This window comes from Saccopteryx bilineata, chromosome 1 (genome assembly GCF_036850765.1).
Source record: "Saccopteryx bilineata isolate mSacBil1 chromosome 1, mSacBil1_pri_phased_curated, whole genome shotgun sequence".
In the NCBI taxonomy this organism is placed as follows: domain Eukaryota; kingdom Metazoa; phylum Chordata; class Mammalia; order Chiroptera; family Emballonuridae; genus Saccopteryx; species Saccopteryx bilineata.
Genome location: NC_089490.1, coordinates 355332116 through 355352718, shown reverse-complemented (window position 1 = coordinate 355352718; position 20603 = coordinate 355332116). Strand labels below are relative to the sequence as shown.

At 44.6% G+C, this 20603-nt stretch overlaps 1 protein-coding gene across 1 annotated transcript in view; it reads left to right on the top strand.

Moving 5' to 3' along the window:
• Positions 1 to 1446: 1446 nt before the first annotated feature.
• Positions 1447 to 20603, top strand: part of DENND2B (DENN domain containing 2B) — a 180070-nt gene continuing 160913 nt past the window's right edge. Inside the window, exon 1 of the mRNA XM_066250901.1 lies at positions 1447 to 1700. The gene's annotated coding sequence lies outside the window, so the exon portion shown is untranslated. The remainder of the gene's footprint in view (positions 1701 to 20603) is intronic.

The window sequence follows — 20603 nt, the reverse complement described above, 5'->3', positions numbered from 1 at the left end:
ACGATTTAAGCCTGTCAACAAACCAGTGTAGAAACTCACTGCTGGATTTTGAATTTGAAATAAGACTTATTCTAATTTGCCTAGTTTCAGGTCATCTCCTGCGTTTTCCAGTATCCCTCAACAACAACTGAAACCTTGGGTTTTCCTAATGTGAACCAATTCACTTTACCAGGAATTGACTTATTTTCACACACACTCACATCATGGTGTCACACTGTATGTAAAGTGTCCTAAAAAAGTCAAACATCCTCTGGCCTCAATATTATTTAGAGAATTAATACTAGTAATTCATGTTACTATCCTTTTTTTTGGCAAAAGAACAATAGACTTTATCAGTTTGGTTCTTGCCACTATTTCTGTTTGATCATAGGCAAGTTAATTTATTTCCAGGATGTATCTTAAACCCTCCATTATTTTTGATGCCCCACAGTTGAGTAAATACTTCCCTAGGATATGTGACAATTGTTTTGGGCTTTTAAACATGTCTTGGCCTTAGAGTTAGTTTATATTCACTCATACACATTTGTTCCTTCAAAATTTAAGTAGGTTTGTGAAAGTCAGTTTTGTGCATTTCTATATCAATGTCTATTTATAGTGCTTTATGGGAGGAGAAATTGAGTTGTGTGGCTTCTTTATATCCCACTAAGTATGTATGGATTTACATTTTAAGTGTTTTGTATTATTCTTTCCAAGTGGACTGTCATAGAGGGTTAAAAATTTCTTTCAGAATCCCACTAAGTCTATGGCCATTCCACTCTGAATGCGCCTCATCTCAGAAGCTAACCAGGGTCAGGCCTGGTTAGTACGTGGATGGGAGAATTACACTAATGAACCTTAGATTCTCACTGCTTTGAGGTATTCTATTATTATTTAATGACACCCTTTTCTAGTTTTTGGTTTTGCAAGCTAATGGAGTATTTAAAACACATTCTCAGAATGCCCTTGGGACCTTCTGTTCAGACCAGACTTCTTGGAACCCAGAGCTTCAGGGTTTCCGTGCTGCTGCTGCAGTACCAAATGGAGCTTCTTTTAATGTGTTTTTCTGTTTTGCTTTTTTTCTTTTGGTTTTGCAGGGCTCCTCAGGCCGAGGGCTGGGAGAACGGAAAGAGCTCATCGGTTTGTTTGAAGGCAGGCAGGCTGTCCAAGCAGCTTTTCCCAGACTCTCCCAGCTCCGGCTTTTCATGCATACCAGCAGAGCTGCTTTTTTCCTCCGGTGATTGAAACCATCTGGACTGCAGGGGGGTCACGTGTGTATGAGAAAATGACATAAAGTTTTAGATCCCCTTATGCTTTGCTCCAGACCCAGACAATTCTTGGTTGGATGGTGCCGAGGTGAAGACCGTTCAGCTTGAGGGCCAACTCCTTAGCCTGTCCACCCCCAGCCCCCCATCTCCCTTATCCCTGTATCCCTCCTCCGACCCCGCCCCTCGTGCACTCTCCGCGCGATTTTCGTGTTGCCTCAGAGCACACCCCTCCGCCAGGCTCCAGAAGCCCACCCTCTCCGTCTGGGGTGGAGGCACACCTCCTCCACGCCCCCTCCGCTCAAATCTGCTCTCCCTCCCTAATCTCTCCCTCCAGCCCGGCCGGGTGCGGATGCCGGCCGCCCGTCCTCTCTCTGGGAGCAGCTCCTCCTCCAGGCTGCACGGCTCCATTCAAGCCCCGTTCCGTGCAAGCGCCCAGCCTGGCTGGGGAGCACAGAGGTAAGTGCGTCTGGCCGCAGTCCTGGCTTTCTTGCCCGCCTGCCAGCCGGCTAGGAGATTGTCTGCTTGCCCCAGTGTCCTTGCTCCAGGCTGGCTGGCAGACGGGAGGGGTGCCGGTTCCGGCTCTGCCCCGCCTGCCGCTGCAGCCCTAGCCGGTTTCCCGCTATTCACTCCTTGCCCCCGGTGGTGTTCCCGCTCTGTGAGTGTTTGCATCCTGGCGCCCAGGCTCGGGGGGACCTCTGGGGACTCGGAGGAGCAGGGCGGCTGCAGGGGACTGCCCTCCGGGGGGTCCAGGCAGGCTCTGCTTTCCCGCCGGCCGGGGCTGCGGTTGGGGGTGGGGAACATCCAAACGAGGGTCTGGGGACGTGCAGAGTGTGGTGTGCGAAGAGGTGACTGCAGTCGGGGAGGCCCTGGAAGTGGGCTTTGCAAGCCGCCTTGTCCCCTGGACGTGCCCAAGCTGCTCTGCAGCGGCTGTGGTAGCGTGTATACAGGCTCCTTAGAGAAAACACTCGCGCGCGCGCGCGCGCGCACACACACACACACACACACACACACGGAACTTCAAACAAAGGAAAAGTGACTTTGTACTCTAAACAAATTAAACTGTGTTTATAGGGAATGATTACCTTTCCTTTTTTTGCCCTTCTTAAGTGTATTAAGTATTAAAGATACATATTTCTTAAGTGACCCAAGACTAAAGGAACACACTTTAGCCGCCGTTTATGGTACCTGATCCAAGAATTTAGTAATTTAGGAGAGTTCAAGAGAGTGAACATTTTCAAGTGTTTCTAAAGACAGATTATGGTATTTCCTGGGATCCTTATGTGAATGTGGTCGTTTATATTACTTGAATATGAGTAAAACAACTTCACTAACATAATTTACCTTGTTGCTACCGTAGTCCAGCTTTTACTTGTATCCCCATGCAGGTGTTTCTGTTCTTTGGACAGCAGGGTTTGGGGAAGAAAGGGTGAAGAGGTTATTACCCCATCTCCAGGACGGTTTTGAGCTCTCTCTTACATGCATGCACTTCAGCTGGCTATATTAGGGGAGGGCCACAAGGTCCAAACCCAGGTGACTGCATTATTATTATTACTTTTTCCTTCAAGTAATAATCTCAGAAGGTGAATGTCTTTACTGATGGAATTTTTCAGAAGTAGGGGTTTCTAAAGGAACAGAAATTGTCTAGGTTCCAGAAAGTGAATCAGAGGCCGAGACCAGATTGCTTGTAGTCTGTTTTCCATGCTTAAGTAAGGGCAGCAAAAAAGCAAGTGCTCAAGAAAAGCCTGTTGAATGCATGGAGTGAATGAAGTAAAGGCCTTCTGTACCCTTGATATATAGCTCCAACACGATTCTGTCTCTGAAGCCTTTTTTTAAAAACGATTTTATTTATTGATTTTTTTTTAGAGAGAGAGAGAAATGGGGTAGGGAGGACCAGGAAGCATCAACTCATAGTAGTTGCTTCCTGTATGTGCCTTGACCAGGCAAGCCCAGGTTTCGAACCAGTGACTTAAGCATTCCAGGTCGATGTTTCATCCACTGAGTCACCACAGGTCAGGCCAGACTCCACTTTTCTAATTTTCACAATGTTGAAGCCCTTTTTTTAAAAAAATTTTTTTTTAATTTATTTATTTTAGAGAGGAGAGAGAGAGACAGAGAGAGAGAGAAGAGGGGGAGGAGCTGGAAGCATCAACCCCCATATGTGCCTTGACCAGGCAAGCCCAGGGTTTCGAACCTGCGACCTCAGCATTTCCAGGTTGACGCTCCATCCACTGCACCACCACAGGTCAGGCCATGTTGAAGCCCTTTTTAATTGAACGTTTAGATTGTGATTGGCTTGATAGTTAGTACAGATTTTACTCTTGAGTTTGTGGACTCATTGAGGAAAGAGGAATGACACATAGAAGAAGTTTCAGATTATAGAAGCTCAGAGAAGGAAACACTTAGGAGCCAGGGTAGCTTTGTAGAAGAGAAGGGGCTTGCTTCCTTTAGGCCTTGAAGCCAAGTGTGTTTCTGAAACTAGTGAAGAGTTTCTGGGGAGAGTTTTCAAGAGAAGAGAGAGGAGGAGAGCATTTGGGTTGGAACTAGGGAGTAAGACTTACTACTGAGTATCCACTCTCTGCAACATGCCATGCTCTCGCTTTCATCTTCCAGTGTTGTGAAGTAGCATTGTTATTCTTGTTTTAAAGAGAGGGAATTCTTGTTTCCAAGATCAGAAAGATAAATAGCCTGCTCAAGATCACACAAGTAATAAGTGGTAGAGCTAGAATTCCAACTCCCCAAGGTCTGACTAAAGCTTACGCTTCCTCGGCTGTCTTCTACAACGGGCAGTGGGAGGTTCAGTTGAAGTGGACTGTGGTCAGCTTAAATTCTGGCTCAGGAGCTGGAACTTTATCCTACACACATTGTCTAGCTTTTAAAGATTTTGGATAGGTGCAGTGATGGGCAAGTAGTGTTTTTAGAAGATTAATGTGACATTTGTGTTCTGGAATGTGAGACACTCATCACAGGTAAAGGAAGTAAAAAGAAAGCGAATATAGGTTAAGATATCTGGATGTTTAAATTCCGGCCCCATTTACCCTTCAATAGCTTGGTTCATGGGATAAGAACTAGTTGCACTGACCATAGGGCTACTGGGGGTCAGAAAAGAGCTGGGTATGACCAGGCGAACATTGAAATGGACTGTGTATGTGGAGCCACACAACCGGTGGTGTGTCCTTTATGTTCCCCCCATGTTTTGCAATGCTTTGGTGAGAGTTGTTTTGTTTCATGACTACCCTGGACCCTGGGATGTATATCAATATTATAATTTGTTTAAAAACCTTTATTCAGTGGCAAAGTTGAACTCCAGACCATGACCTCTGCCCTAAAGATTTAAGTCAAAATGCCCTTTTCCTCCCCACATGCCCTTCTTTCTTTCTTTTTTTCCTCAGAGAAAGAGAGAGAGAGAGAGAGAGAGAGAGACAGACAGACAGGAAGGGAGAGAAATTAGAAGCATCAACTTGTTGTGGTACTTTAGTTGTTCATTGATTGCGGTACTTTCTCATATGTGCTTTGACTGGGGCGGGGGGCTCCAGCTGAGTCAATGACCTCTTGCTCAAGCCAGGGACCTTGGGCTCAAACCAACAACCTTGGGCTTCAAGCCAGCGACCTTTGGGCTTAAGCCAGTGACCATGGGGTTATATCTATGATTCCATGCTCAAGCTGGTGAGCCTGTGTTCAAGCCAGCTGGACCTATGCTCAAGCCAGTGACCTTGGGGTTTTGAACCTGGGTCTTCAGTGTCCCAGGTTGACACTCTATCCACTGCACCACCGCCTGGTAAGGCTCCCTTGTTTCTGAAAAATGCTAAATTTTTAAACAAGACACTTAGTACAGGCAAGGTAAAAATAAATTGAGATTTCCCCCTTCCCTCCCTCCTTCCCTCCCTCCCTTCCTCCACTCCTTCCTCCCTTCCTTCCTTCCTTCCTTCCTTCCTTCCTTCCTTCCTTCCTTCCTTCCTTCCTTCCTTCCTTCCTTCCTTCCCTCCCTCCCTCCCTCCCTCCCTCCCTCCCTCCCTCCTTCCTTCCTTCCTTCCTTCCTCCCTCCCTCCCTCCCTCCCTTCCTTCCTTTTCCATTGACTTGAGAGAGGGAGAGAAGGGGGATAGAGAGAGAGAGAGAAAAAAAAAAAAGAAAAAGAGAGAGAGGCATCAACTCATTGTTCCAATTAGTTGTTCTTTTTAACCAACACTCATTGGTACTCTCCTGTGTGCCCTGACTGGAATCCAACTTGTGACCTTGGGGCACTGGGACGACACTCTATTCACTGAGCCACCTGGCCAATGCTGAGATTTTGTAATAATTAAGATAAAACATACATTTATTTATTTATTTATTTATTTATATTTTTGTATTTTTCTGGAGATAGAAACGGGGAGAGACAATCAGACAGACTCCCGCATGCGACCGGGATCCACCGGCACACCCACCAGGGGGTGACACTCTGCCCACCAGGGGGCGATGCTCTGCCCCTCCGGGGCATCGCTCTGCCGAGACCAGAGCCACTTTAGTGCCTGGGGCAGAGGCCAAGGAGCCATCCCCAGCGCCCAGGCCATCTTTGCTCCAATGGAGCCTCGGCTGCGGGAGGGGAAGAGAGAGACAGAGAGGAAGGAGGGGGGGAGGGGTGGAGAAGCAGATGGGCGCTTCTCCTGTGTGCCCTGGCCGGGAATCGAACCCGGGACCTCTGCACGCCAGGCCGATGCTCTACCACTGAGCCAGCCGGCCAGGGCCTAATTTCTTTGTTATAGAGAAGCAATAGGATGGATGCCTTTGGATAATGACTGAGTGGGAATTCGAAAGTGATGTGAAAGCCAGGATTTAGAGATGTGCGAAGTTCCTCCTGTCTCTCCACATTTCTTACAAGTTGATTGTGTTGTTCTTATATACAGTCAGGGGGCTTATAGGACCATTGAATACCCAAGGTTATTGCCAAGCCCTTTGATTCTTGGCAGATAATGGGCACAGGAAGGGCAGTAGTGGGTGGAGCCACTTGAGTAGAATTGTTTCTCTCTTTGTGTACAATCTAAATGTCGTGCTCTTCCCTGTGCAACGTTAAGCCTTTTCCTCTAACTTTGTGGGAGCTCTGAAGACTTGGTTCTTAGGCCATGGAATGTGAGATAGTAGAAAGTTGCACAAAAAAGGAACAGGCAGAAAAACCAAATTCATCAACTAGAGAAGTTTTATTTTAATTAATACTAGCATCAGCAATGTTGTTGTTTTTTTTAAATAAAAAAAATGCAAAACTAAAATATGACCCCAAGTTTTCATATCCCTTTTTACCTTTAAGGTCCTCTACCTGGAGAGTTGCTGTATGGAAAGGTGCTTTCTTATGTGAAATTCTCACTAGCACCTCCGAATGTGTCAGGATGACCCAGTTTGGGTTTTGGAGCTCTGAGGGGTGTGACCTCTCAGTATAGGGGACTTAGAGTCTGAAAATATGGATTAAAGTTCCAGCTTTACTATTTCTTTAGAAGTTTCTGGAATTTGATGTTGAAGGAGTTTCTTAGCTCAATTTTTTCTCATTCTTCCAGATCAGGGTAATCCCCTAGGGCCAGATGCGGTTCATGCCCTGATTAGTCCCCTGGTTCCTGCTCTCCCATTTTGTACCTGGTATTACCAAAAGCCATTTTGTTTTATTGATAGCCTCTAGTTATAGATCAGAAGGGAAATCTATTAAGGGTTTCCTTCAGAGAATGATATTTTGGTATGAGTTCCATTAAGAGTTGGAGGTCTCAAAAAGAGATTTTCGTAATTCTTTTATGTAAATATCAGAGATGTTTGGTTGCATTTTTGGGTCATTGCTCACTCACACAGTTGTTAATGTTTTTATATTTGGTCACCATTGTCTTTTCTTAGAGAGACAGAGAGAGATAGGAAGGGAGAAAGATGAGAAGCATTGTAGTTGCATCACCTTAATTGTTCACTGATTGCTTTTCATGTGTGCCTTAACTAGAGGACTCAAGCCAAGCCAGTGGCCTAAGGCTTCAAGCCAGCTACCTTGGGATCATGTTGATGGTCCTGTGCTCAAACCCGTGACCTCACACTCAATCTGGTGAGCCTGTGCTCAAGCTGGATGAGCCCATGCTCAACCTGGCGACCTTTGGGTTTTGAAACTGTGACCTCAGCATCCTGGGTTGGTGCTCTATCCACTGTGTCAACGGGCAGGCATTTTTATAATTTATAAAGGAGTGATTTAGATTTCCTAAGCGACCAGGGGTCCCCAAACTACGGCCCGTGGACCACATGCGGCCCCCTGAGGCCATTTATCCGGCCCCCGCTGCACTTCCAGAAGGGGCACCTCTTTCATTGGTGGTCAGCATCGCTCACGTACAGTACTATTTCCGGTGACGCGGGACGCACGCTCACAGCTCAGGAAGCGCGTCATAACAAGCCATCACTTGTTATGGCTAGCGGTGACAAATGTGGAACCGGACATTGACCATCTCATTAGCCAAAAGCAGGCCCGTAGTTCCCATTGAAATACTGGTCAGTTTGTTGATTTAAGTTTACTTGTTCTTTATTTCAAATATTGTATTTGTTCCCGTTTTGTTTTTTTTTACTTTAAAATAAGATATGTGCAGTGTGCATAGGGATTTGTTCATAGTTTTTTTTTTATAGTCAGGCCCTCCAATGATCTGAGGGACAGTGAACTGGCTCCTTGTGTAAAAAGTTTGGGGACCCCTGGCTTAGACAAATAAAACTGGAATATCCTTTTGATAGTCAGATGTAAGCTCCTAGCATAGTAGAACCATTTGACTATTTTAACCTATTCCACCTCCAGATATTCTTAGATCTCTCTCAAGAGATTTATTTTACAACCTGCCTAAGAAATGTTTTCTGAACTTTCCTGATTGATGAACACAGATGGTCTCTTTGTATTTAGCCTAAGTTTTGGGGTTTCTTTTATTTCCTTTTACTGTTTTCCCATCCCTCTTCCATGCACAGATATTCACAGTGAACACAGTCTTTCCTGGATCCCAGTGGTGGCACCACATGCACAGACTGTCGCTTTCCATTCCTCTGGCTCATCAAACTGAGCTTTCTCTGTGTTTCTTTACAAGCTGACTCTTTAGACCTAGGATGACACTTGTTGCTTTGTGTTTTATACAGAAAGTCAGTATCAGCTATGCTGGCAATCAGAGCTTTTAGTTTGAAGAGAGCCATTTGGAAATAAAATGTGCTCCCTCCCACACTCAGTCTGAGTGATTGTGGAGCATGTGTAAACTCTGGAGATGAATTTTTCAAAAAATTATCATTGAAAGAATTTTGCCCAAGTCCTTTAAGGTCTTAAAAAGAATCCAGCCTTTGCAAGATTGTACTAAAAGTAACAGACTAGCCCAATTAAGGCCTTTCTACAAGTGTGGGAATCATTTGTTTAAACAGACATTAGGATCCCCAAGAAAATATGATAGAAATAGTCTGCTTAACCTTTTGTTAATAGCATAAGAAATAAAACCTTTTTAAATGGACCTCTTGTGATAAAGGGCTGCAGTGATTAGAATGTGCTGGTTAGATATGCTCTGGTGGTCAGTGTTCTGGAAGCTACTTTGAGCAAGTGTCAATATTGATGGCTTTTTGTCTTTCTTTGATATGAAGTTGGGATCTTTAGCTAAGGACAAGTTTGAATCTAGATATTTGTGGGTATTTTTTCCCCTTCTCCCTATTCTTCCTCTTCCCTAAGACTAACTGGAGTGGGGTAGAAGTTGCTTCTAATCAAGGTCAGTGTCCTGGGATGTTCTGTCAGATACTAGTCCCCAAGGAAGTGCTCTGTATTACTATTATTTATACACTATTATTTCCTCCTCCCTCCCTCCCTCCCCCCTCCCTCCCTCCTTCCCTCCCCCTCCCTCCCTTCCCTTCCCTTCCCTTCCCTTCCCTTCCCTTCCCTTCCCTTCCCTTCCCTTCCCTTCCCTTCCCTTCTTCTCTTTCTTCTTTTTTCTTTTATTTTCTCCTCTTTCTTTCCTTTTTTCTGTCTTTCTTGTGTTCAAAATTTATTGAATATCTGCTGTGGAAAAAGCTCTGGGCTAGTGCTTTAAAGCAGTGGTCCCCAACCCCCAGGCTGTGGACCGGTACTGGTCCGTGTGCCATTTGGTACTGGTCCACAGAGAAAGAATAAATAACTTACATTATTTCTGTTTTATTTATATTTAAGTCTGAATGATGTTTTATTTTTAAAAAATGACCAGATTCCGTCTGTTACATCCATCTAAGACTCACTCTTGATGCTTGTCTCGGTCACGTGATACATTTATTCGTCCCACCCTAAAGGCCAGTCCGTGAAAATATTTTCTGACATTAAACCAGTCCGTGGCCCAAAAAAGGTTGGGGACCACTGCTTTAAAGCATCTATTTGTTCTCTTACTGCTTTTTTTTTGCAGTAAACATACTTAATATTAGGTGTTTGATGAATCAATGAGTGAGTAATGTTAAGAAATTAAATGGAAAATTATTTTTGGATATGGATGTTGGATACCACCTGATCCACACACTGCTGTTGGGAAATGACTGTTTATATATCACTCTGGTTTTTGCTGAGATCACCCCTGATAAGAAGGCTCAACATATGGAGATAGAGTTTCTAGTGTGTGAACAGAGCCCAGTCAGTTATTTTTCCTATTAGTTATGTTAGATTACACTTACTGTTGCCAGGACCTTCGCTTAACATACATAGTATCCCCTGCATTGGAAAGTGCCCAATGGGCCCATGGTTCGTAGTTAGGATTGCCTGGAGAAGTTTTTCCTGAAAGCCTGGTCTTGTCACTTGAACCAGAGGGATGGATGGATTCTAGATGCTTAGACCCAGAGGGCTTCTCCACAGCCATAGTGATCCTAACACTATTACCAAGTCCAAGGGAAATGCAAGTTCTTTTGAAAATTGTATACTAGTATGGGGAGGGAGGGGTTAAGGCTTTTTGCTTCTTGGTGGACACTAGAATCTGTACACAGAGACTTTGAGATGAAGAAAACCTAACTTTAAATGAATATTTCCTACTGTGTGGTTAGGGAGAACATGGAAAAATGAGATTTAAGGTCAAAGTATTTATTTGAATCCTTAATGTCTAACTAATCAGAGACATCAGTTGTAAGGGTTTTGTTTTGCTATTTCCCCCCTCATCTATGTTTCGACAGGATCTGACTTGAATTAGAATAGTATTTATGACCAAAACATTTATACAGAAAGTGATGGTGGAGTCATGGGAGCTGAACGGAGGACACTTTATGTCTTATTTCAGAGGGACCGTTTTTAAATCCCCATAAGTAGATCAATGGTCAGCATTAGTAAGAAATAACTTTGCTGACAGGTATTGGTAAAATAACATCTAGCAGCCTCTGTCTATTCCAGGACTAGATCTGAGCAATAAAGCCAGTTTGGGAATGCTGTCTTGTGCCCAGTTCTGCCCACATTCAAGTCGCCTACATAGTTCCCATGTATCTGTCCTTGGAGGGCTAAGGGTAGATCTCAGGATGTGAGGCTCAGACTTGGTCGAAGCCACATCAAGAGCTGGTCCTGGTCGGTCAGCATTATTTTCTGTGGTTCGTCATCACCAGGATTGGGGGTGTGGGGAGGTGGGTGGGTAGGGCAGGGAAGAAAAAAATAAAAGGGCATATAGTTTTGTGGAAATCAAATAAATAAATGATAAAATTAGAACCCTTCCCCCCACCCCCCCTTTCACTGACTTGGACTTTTGTTCTATTAGAAACTCTTATCACTTGAGGTCGTTTAATAAATAGAGTCACTAGCTAACAGCACTGGGGCTTCTGTATGTCGGTGGGAAGAACCCTCCTAGATGATCCTCGATATGTATTTGGGTTATGCCCATTTTACTTCTTTCTTTTTCTTTAGGAATATTCTGGCTTCAGTGTCTAGATTCTTTTAGGGCTATGGAGACCAGGGGCGGGGGACTGAGTGTGATGTGTTGCCAGACATGAGAGACGTTTGCTTTTAGACAAATCCCCAGGAAAGAAGAGACAGAAAAGTTTAGACACAGAGCATAAGGATTGGGAAGCCAGAAGGAAAAGGGCATGTAGTGTAACAGCTTGGCCAGTGTGACCATCTCTGCCAAGCTGGGCCTGGTGGTTGGATGATAGGGAAGTGTAGAGGAGATCTTATAATCCACGTCATTCCTTAAAGAAAAGGATGATTTTTTTTCTTAAGAGAAATTATAGTGTATTACCTTGGGTTTTTCTTTGTTTATTTTTCTTTTTGTTTGTTTGTTTTTAAATTACATGACATTCACAAGTGATACCTGAGTGAGTGTGTATTTAACTCTGTGCCAAGCATGGTGGTGGATAAACAAGACAAGTATGTAAAAAAAATAATCTGAATGTAGAACATATAATTGTTGCCTAAAGAAGTACATAAAGTATTATGTTATCAAGCTTTCAACTGTGAGTTACATACAGGGGGCACGGGGCCTCAGCCAAGGCTTAGGACTTGCAGGCTCATGGCCGAACCTCGCACTGCATGGAGGTTTTTGGAGATGTTGCCGTGTCCCAGGGCTCAGGCTCTGGCCCCCTTGTCTTCTTTGTCTGCACTGTTCTTAAGTGATCTCATGGTTTCGAAGTACTAGCATTTGCGGAGTGTTTACTCTGTGCCAGACTCCATTATAAGGGCTTTAGTGCACTAGTTTAATCTTCCAGACCAATTTATGATTTAGGTACTGTTATACTCACTTATATAAATGGAAACTGAAGTACAGAGAAATGAAGTTTCTTTTTTAATTAAAAAATGTATTTATTGATTTTTTAGAAAGAGAGAAACACTGATTTATTGTTCCACTTATTTATGCATTCACTGGTTAAATCTTGTAGGTGCCCTAATCAGGGATCGAACTATAACCTTGGCATTTAGGGACAATGCTCTAACCAGCTGAGCTACCTGGCCAGGGCAGAAATGAACTTTCTTGAGATCATACAGCTCATAAATTGAAGAGTCAGGATGTGAACCTAGGCAGTTGGAGACTGGATACCTCTTGCCGTTCCTTTCCTTTTCCTTTTCATTTCCTTTCCTTTTCCTTTTCCTTTTCCTTTCCTTTCCTTTCCTTTCCTTTCCTTTTCCTTTTCCTTTCCTTTCCTTTCCTTTTCCTTTTCCTTTTCTTTCCTTTTCCTTTCCTTTTTCCTTTCCCTTTCCCTTTCCCCTTCTTTCAGGTGAAAGGGGAGATAGTGAGGCAGACTCCTCCAAGGCAGCTATCCTCAATGCCCGGGGCCACGCTCCAACTGATGAAGCCACTGGCTGCAGGAGGGGAAGAGGAAGAGGAGGAGGAGGGTGGGGGAAGAAGTGGATGATTGCTTCTCCTGTGTGCCCTGACTGGGAATTGAACCGGGATGTTCATATGCAGGCTGATGCTCTAGCCCAGGGGTCAGAAACCTTTTTGGCTGAGAGAGCCATGAACACCACATATTTTAAAATGTAATTCCGTGAACCTGACCAGGCGGTGGCGCAGTGGATAGAGCATCAGACTGGGATGCAGAGGACCCAGGTTCGAGACCCCGAGGTCGCCAGCTTGAGCGCGGGCTCATTTGGTTTGAGCAAAAGCTCACCAGCTTGGACCCAAGGTTGCTGGCTTGAGCAAGGGGTTACTCGGTCTGCTGAAGGCCCGTGGTCAAGGCACATATGAGAAAGCAATCAATGAACAATTAAGGTGTTGCAACATTCAATGAAAAACTAATGATTGATGCTTCTCATCTCTCTCCGTTCCTGTCTGTCTGTCCCTGTCTATCATTCTCTCTGACTCTCTGTCTCTGAAAAAGGAAAAAAAAATCTTAAAAAGAACAGAACAAACAAACAAAAATGTAATTCCGTGAGAGCCATACAACAACCTGTGTACGTTATACATTATCCAATAAAAATTTGGTGTTGTTCCGGAGGACAGCTGTGATTGGCTCTAGCTACCCGTAACCATGAACACGAGCGATAGGAAATGAGTGGATTGTATTACATGAGAGTGTTTTATATTTTTAACGTTATCATTTTTTTTATTAAAGATTTGTCTGCGATCCAGATGCAGCCATCAAAAGAGCCACATCTGGCTCGCAAGCCATAGGTTCCGGACCCCTGCTCTAGCCACTGCGGCCAGGGCCAAGGATACCACTTTTTTAATTTTATTTTTTATTCAGTGAGAGGAGGGAAGCAGAGACAGACTCTGCATGCACCTCAACTGGGATCCACCTGGCAAGCCCACTACGAGTGATGCTCTGCCCATCTAGGCCGTTGCTTGGTTGCTCAGCATCCGAGCTCTTCTTAAAGCCTGTGGTGGAGGCCATGGAGCCATCCTCAGCACCCAGGGCCACTAGCTCCAATTGAGCCATGGCTGCAGGAGGGGATGAGAGAGAGGGGAGGGGGAGAGAGAAGCGTGAGAGAGAGAGAGAGAGAAGCGAGAGGGGGAGGGATGGAGAAGCAGATGGGTGCTTTTCCTATGTGCCCTGATTGGGAATCGAACCCAGGACATCCACTTGCCAGGCTGATTCTCTACCACTGAGCCAACCAGTCAGAGGAAGATACCATGTTCTCAGTGGTTCTGTATAGCCTTTTAACTGACTCCTCTTGTTCCTGCATGGTCTCTTCTCCACATTGCAACCAAAGTTTTACATTTGTCCCTGACTTTAACCTTCACATGGGATCCCTCCCATCGTACTTAGAATTCAAATTTACTACCTGGTTGTTAAGCGCTGTAACCCTCCCAACCGCTCTCCACCTTTGTTTGTGCCCATCTTTTCTGTTTAGGAGCTTTTGCCCTGTGCCTGGCATGCTCTTTTTGAATGTTGCTAGTTTGTACCCTCACTTCATTCAGGTGTCGGCTCATGTGCATCTCCTCAGGGAGGATTTCCGCAACCATCCTATGCAAAACTACTACTCTTCGTCCATCTTTAATCCTTGCTTTGCTTTTCCTGCTAAAATCATATGCATATTTGTGTGTTTTTCTGTCTGCTTTCCCACATAAATAAACTCCATGAAGATTAGGAAGTTGGTCATTCTGTTTATTGGTATCTTTACTTTTTATATCACTACGTGGAAGGGTTTCTTTAAATATTTGTTAGATGAATAAATATTATCTGCATCTGATATTCATGTTTCATATTACTTCACTTGGCTAAAAATAGTGGAGAGGAAAGGGACATACAGGTCTTGGTCCTACTTGGCTTTACATTTATTTCCAAGGCTTTGCCATAATATCTGGCTAAGAAGGTGCTCAGAAAATCTTAGTTGAATAAATGCACTATGTGATTTGTTCTGGGTTCCAGACTTAGGAGTTCAGAGAAGGGTTAGCATAGTATGGACTGGAGTGCTTAGAGAAAATCTGTGGAGGACCTGTAGACTGAAGGAGAGATTGGATTTGTTGGGAGTATAAGAATCATGAAGTGGGCCCTGGCCGGTTGGCTCAGCGGTAGAGCGTTGGCCTGGTGTGCGGGGGACCCGGGTTCGATTCCCGGCCAGGGCACATAGGAGAAGCGCCCATTTGCTTCTCCACCCCCACCCCCTCCTTCCTCTCTGTCTCTCTCTTCCCCTCCCGTAGCCAAGGCTCCATTGGAGCAAAGATGGCCCAGGCGCTGGGGATGGCTCCTTGGCCTCTGCCCCAGGCGCTAGAGTGGCTCTGGTCGCAGCAAAGCGATGCCCCGGAGGGGCAGAGCATCGCCCCCTGGTGGGCAGAGAGCATCGCCCCTGGTGGGCGTGCCGGTGGATCCCGGTCGGGCGCATGCGGGAGTCTGTCTGACTGTCTCTCCCCGTTTCCAGCTTCAGAAAAGAAAAAAAAAAAAAAAAAAAAAACAGAATCATGAAATGGCCCTGGCTGGTTGGCTCAATGGTAGAGCGTTGGCCTGGCGTGCAGGAGTCCTGGGTTTGATTCCCGGCCAGGGCACACAGGAGAAGCGCCCATCTGCTTCCCCACCCCTCCCCCTCTCATTCCTCTCTGTCTCTCTCTTCCCCTCCCGTAGCCAAAGGCTCCATTGGAGCAAAGTTGGCCCGGGCGCTGAGGATGGCTCCATGGCCTCTGCCTCAGGCGCTAGAACGGCTCTGGTTGCAACAGAGCGACACCCCAGATGGGCAGAGCATCGCCCCCTGGTGGGCATGCCGGGTGGATCCTGGTCGGGCGCATCCGGGAGTCTGACTGACTGCATCTCCGTTTCCAATTTCAGAAAAAAAAAAAAAAAAAAAAAAAAAAAAAAAGAATCATGAAGTAATTTATTTATTTTAAGCTAGAAGGACTATTAAGATGATCTAGTTCAATCTTTTTGTTTATAGATGGGGAAACTGAGCTTAGAGAGGCTAAGGGCTTGTCCAAAGGCACACAGCTGGTTTTTGTCAGAACCATGTCTAGAATTCAGGTATTTGATTCCTAAGTCGAGCCTATTTCCTCCATACATTTTAATGTTGTCTTCAGAATTCAGGAGGATGCGCATGAGCAAAGGTCCAGAGGCAGAAAAAAATGTGTGGGCTAGAAACTGGGATGGCAACTAGGCAGTTCTCACTGCATCAGCGGGTTAATGAAAGAGACCTATGGGAGATACAGTCGGCTGTATAAAGTAAAGACCAGATCCTGAAGGATCATTTTTCTTTTCTTTCTTTTCCCTTCCCTCCTTTCCTTTCCTTTCCTTTCCTTTCCTTTCCTTTCCTTTCCTTTCCTTTCTTTCATTTTTTCTCTTCTCTTCCTCTTTTTTTCTTTTCTTTTTAAGTGAGAGAAGGGGAGGTAGTGAGACAGATTTCTATGTACTCCAACTGAGATCCACCTGGCAATCCCTGTCTGGGGCCAATGCTTGAATCAACTGAGCTATTTTTAGCACCTGAGGCTAATGTACTTGAACCAACTGACCTATCCTCAGTGCCTAGGGCTAACACTGATCCTGAAGGATCTTGAATATTATATTGAAGACTTCAAATTTGGAATGACAAGGACACATGTGAAAATGCTTGAAATATTGTTCTATCTTTCCTCTCCAGTGAAGGTGACATTTTTGGTAATACAGAAGATGGATTGGAATTGAGGAAGAAAGGAGCCTTGGAGGAGTTAGGAGTCCCTTGTAAAAATCCAGGTAGTAGTGTAGTTAGGGGCCTACTAGCTTTTGTTTGTTTTGTTTTTTAGAAATTTGTGGTGGGCCCTGGCCAGTTGTCTCAGTGGTAGCATATCCGCTGGATTTGTGGATGTCCTGGGTTTGATTCCCAGTCAGGGTACACAGGAGAGGTGACTATCTGCTTCTCTGCCCCTCCCCCTTCTCTCTCTCTCTTTTCTCCTCCCACAGCCATGGCTTGATTGATTCGAGTGTGTTGGCCCCAGGTGTTGAGAATGACTTCGTGTAGCCTCCGCCTCAGGTGCTAAAAATAGCTCAGTTGTGAGCATGGCCCCAGATAGGCAGAGCATCAGCCCCAGATGGGGGTTGCTGGGTGGATCCTGGTTGGGGTCCATGTGGGAGTCTGTCTTTCTATCTCCCCTCCTCTCACTTCGAAAAGGAAGGAAAAAAATAGAAATCTGTGGTGGTTTTAAAGATGACATATAATATAAGATGTGTGTGCCCAGATTTCTAAGAGAATTTTGACATATGAAGCTGGAGAACTTTACCTTAATTCTGCATATGGCTGTAAATGACATTTTAGTGTTCAAATGTTAATTCTTCAATTTTACTAACCTGAGCCTGATTAGGACAGTAAGGACAGAAGAAAACACCTTACTAATGTGAAAACAGTGATGCAGGGGGTGAAGAGGGGCAGAGGAGCAGACGGATAATGGATGGGAGCAGCTTCTGAGAGTGAGCCTGAACCTTTCTGTCAGAGGAGCTGTGTGGTGGCTGGGAAGTCAGGCAGTCTGGAACCTAGTCTTGCACCATTATTTTTTTTAAAGGACTTGACGCCCATAGGAATAAAACCTGCCTCCTGGGCCCACAAGTGCTTTGAATGGATGGGTTGTGGTAATGCCCAGGGCAATTGATGTAGTCCACATAAGTTTTCAACCAGTGCTGATGAGCAGTGGTCCCCAACCCTTGGGCTGCGGACCAGTACCGGTCCGTGGGCCATTTGGTACTGGTCCACAGAGAAAGAATAAATAACTTACATTATTTCTGTTTTATTTATATTTAAGTCTGAATGATGTTTTGTTTTTAAAAAATGACCAGATTCCCTCTGTTACATCCGTCTAAGATTCACTCTTGACGCTTGTCTTGGTCACATGATACATTTATTCATCCCACCCTAAAGGCCAGTCTGTGAAAATATTTTCTGACATTAAACTGGTCTGTGGCCCAAAAAAGGTTGGGGACCACTGCTGATGAGAATAGATTGCTAAAGCCCTTACCAGGCCAGTTAATGGGCATATGGCATGATAATTTTAAAGTTTTTTTCATCCTCAGGAATCTTTTTCCATCTCTAAGGAAAATATTTTTTTTATTTTAATTTTTATTTATTTATTTATTTTTTATTAAGTGAGAGGCAGGGAGGCAGAGACAGACTCCCGCATGCATCCTGACTGGGATCCACATGGCAAACCCCCTACCAGGTGATTCTCTACCCATCTGGGCTGCTGCTCTGTTGCTCTGCAACCAAGCTATTTTAGCACAGGAGGCAGGCCATGGAGCCATCCTCAGTGCCAGGGGCCAAGTTTGCTAGAATCATTCTAGCCATGGCTGCAGGAGGAGAAGAGAGAGAGAGAGCGATAGAAAGAGCAAGAGGGGGAGGGATAGAGAAGCAGATGGTTGCTTCTGTGAGCCCTGACTGGGAATTGAATCTGGGACTTCCACACCTGGGCCAACTCTCTACCACTGAAGCCAACCAGCCAGGGCTAAAGAAAACCTTTAAAAGTCAGCATGAAAGTGAGAACACAAACCTCTAAATAATATTTTATACTGGATCTGAAAGTTGGATTTGCAGAAAAAAAAATCCTGGAGCATTCAACAAAAACTTAATGAGCAGGACCTGCTACATACCAGATACTGTGCTGAGTATTAGAACTTTCATCTTTTGATCATATCACAGCAAGTGTTATTAATAGATTATTAACATTTGGTTCTTTTCCATGTTAAGGTTTTTTTGGCCCCAGAGGTTACTTAACATGGTCAGTAAATCCTCCGTTAGTTCAGACTGTTTGCTTATGTCTGCATTCACTTGTTGAATGTTCACTGTGTATCAGAGCACGTGCTGAATGCTGAGGCAGGTTTTCTGGTTTTTTTAAAAAATTTAAAAAAATTTTTCTGAAGTGAGAAGTGTGGAGGCAGAGAGACAGACTCCCACATGTGCCTGACCGGGATCCACCCAGCATGCCCACTAGGGGGCAATGCTCCTTTGCAATGGAGCCATTCTAGCACCTGAGGTGGAGGCCATGGAGCCATCCTCAGCGCCAGATCCATCCTCAGCACCTGGGCCAACTTTGCTCTAATGGAGCCTTGACTGCAGGAGGGGAAGAGAGAGATAGAAAGGAGAGGGGGAAGGGTGGAGAAGCAGATGGGTGCTTCTCCTGTGTGCCTTGGCTAGGAATCGAACCCGGGATATCCACTTGGCAGGTCGACGCTTTACCACTGAGCCAGCCAGCCAGCCAGGGCCAATGCTGAGGCAGTTTTGAAGATGAATAAAAATTGGTGACTGGGATTTACCAGGTAGATGTGGCAGCTTTCCAGCCAAGAGGAGAGTGTAATCAGCAGTCATGTATTCTCCTTTCCTGTTTTGCCCTCACTTTTCTTCCTTATCCTTGTCCCCTAACTCCACCTTTACATTTTAGAAAAATGAAAATGAGCTCCTTTGCATTAAGTCTGGAAGGTTTCATTATGGGAGCATTTCCCTGATGAAACCTTATGTTTGAAATCTTTCCAGGAGAATCCATCTTGCCTGTGGAATCACAAAGAAGATTTCTCTGAAAGTTGCTTTGCCTACAGCATGGCTACAGGGCATGCCGTATTCTGTATTTCTCCAGCTCCTCAGTTCTGTCTGCTTCCCTAGCTCTCTCTCGGGGTGCTGGGAGGGTCATGCGGTTTATTTCCTTAGAATGAAGTTCACAAATGAGAGGGGAGGCAATCAGGGTAAATTTTCCCATCATCTGGAAAGGCAGCTGCCTAGAACAAAAGAGGCAAAAGAAGGTAGACACAAAGGAGGACTGTTTCATTGAGCCTCTGGATTGCCAACTGTAGTGAGGTTGTTTCTCTCTCCTTTGCTTGGCGCCCGGAGCAAGCTTGTCTGCTCCTTTTGTGTCCGTGAGCTCCTGCAATAGAAAACTACACAGTATAGAATCATCTTTATCTTCAACTTCAACTTAAATGAGTTCTTTTAAAATTTTATTTTATGCATTGTAGTACACTATACAAAAGATAGAAAGCTTCACTTTCCCAACACCCAGCTCTCAGTGATCACTGTTCGTATCTTAGTGCACCCTCTTTTAGATCCTTCCGTAGGCGTATCTGTGTACACATTTGTATTCTTTTCTTTACCAAAGCAAGATCATTCTATACATACTGTTTTTCATTCTGTCTTATTTTTAAATTATCTCCACTTTTCCAATTCAGTAAATTTTTTTATTGTAACTAATACTCAGATCAAATTTCAGGTTTCCCATCGACCCCCAAGTGTCCTTGTCATTGTTTTTTTCCATACTAACATTGAACCTGCAACCGCGCACTACATCTGATTGATATGTCCCTTATGCTGCTTTTAATCTAACCCAGTCCCCTTTGTCTTGTTGAAGGGTTGTCCGTAATAGGTATTGTTAATTAAGTGCTGACTCTGGGACCTGTGTACTGCTAAAGGGTTTATACATGTCATTTTATTTCATCCTTCCAACAACATTGAAAAGCATGCTTTAGCATTCTTTATTTTTGTATGCTCTCTTCCTGTGGGATCTCAGGCATCCCCAGAGTGTAAACTATTTCCTTTATGCCAGGGATACATCACCTGTATCTCAGTGGTCACTTTAAGAGCATGAACTTTTGAGCCAAATGGCCTGTGTTTGAATCCATTTTCCACCACTTATTAAATATGGATAAGTTGCTTAACCTCTCTAGTCATCAGTTTCCTCAGCTGTAAAATGGGGTAATAATAGTGCCTATCTCATAAGGCCTTTGTGAGGTGAAATGAATTAATATATGTACTTAGAAGACGACCTGGCGTGTCGTTAATGTACATAATTATCGCTGGTGGGCAGCTGGACAATCCGCAGGCGCCTCAAACCTTCCACGTCAGTCCACGTCGGCACTTATCTATGTAAAAAAGCTCACCGGCTCCTTTAATGATATCAGAGTTGTTTCTGATTTTTCCTTCTCTCTCAATAATCACACTTGTGAAGTCCTGTCGGTTTCATTTCTGCAAAGTCCTCCTTGCTGTCTTGCTGCCTCCAACCCATCTTTTTCCTGGAATGCAGCTGCACTGTGTCAGCATATGTCCCCCCGCCCCCATATTCTTC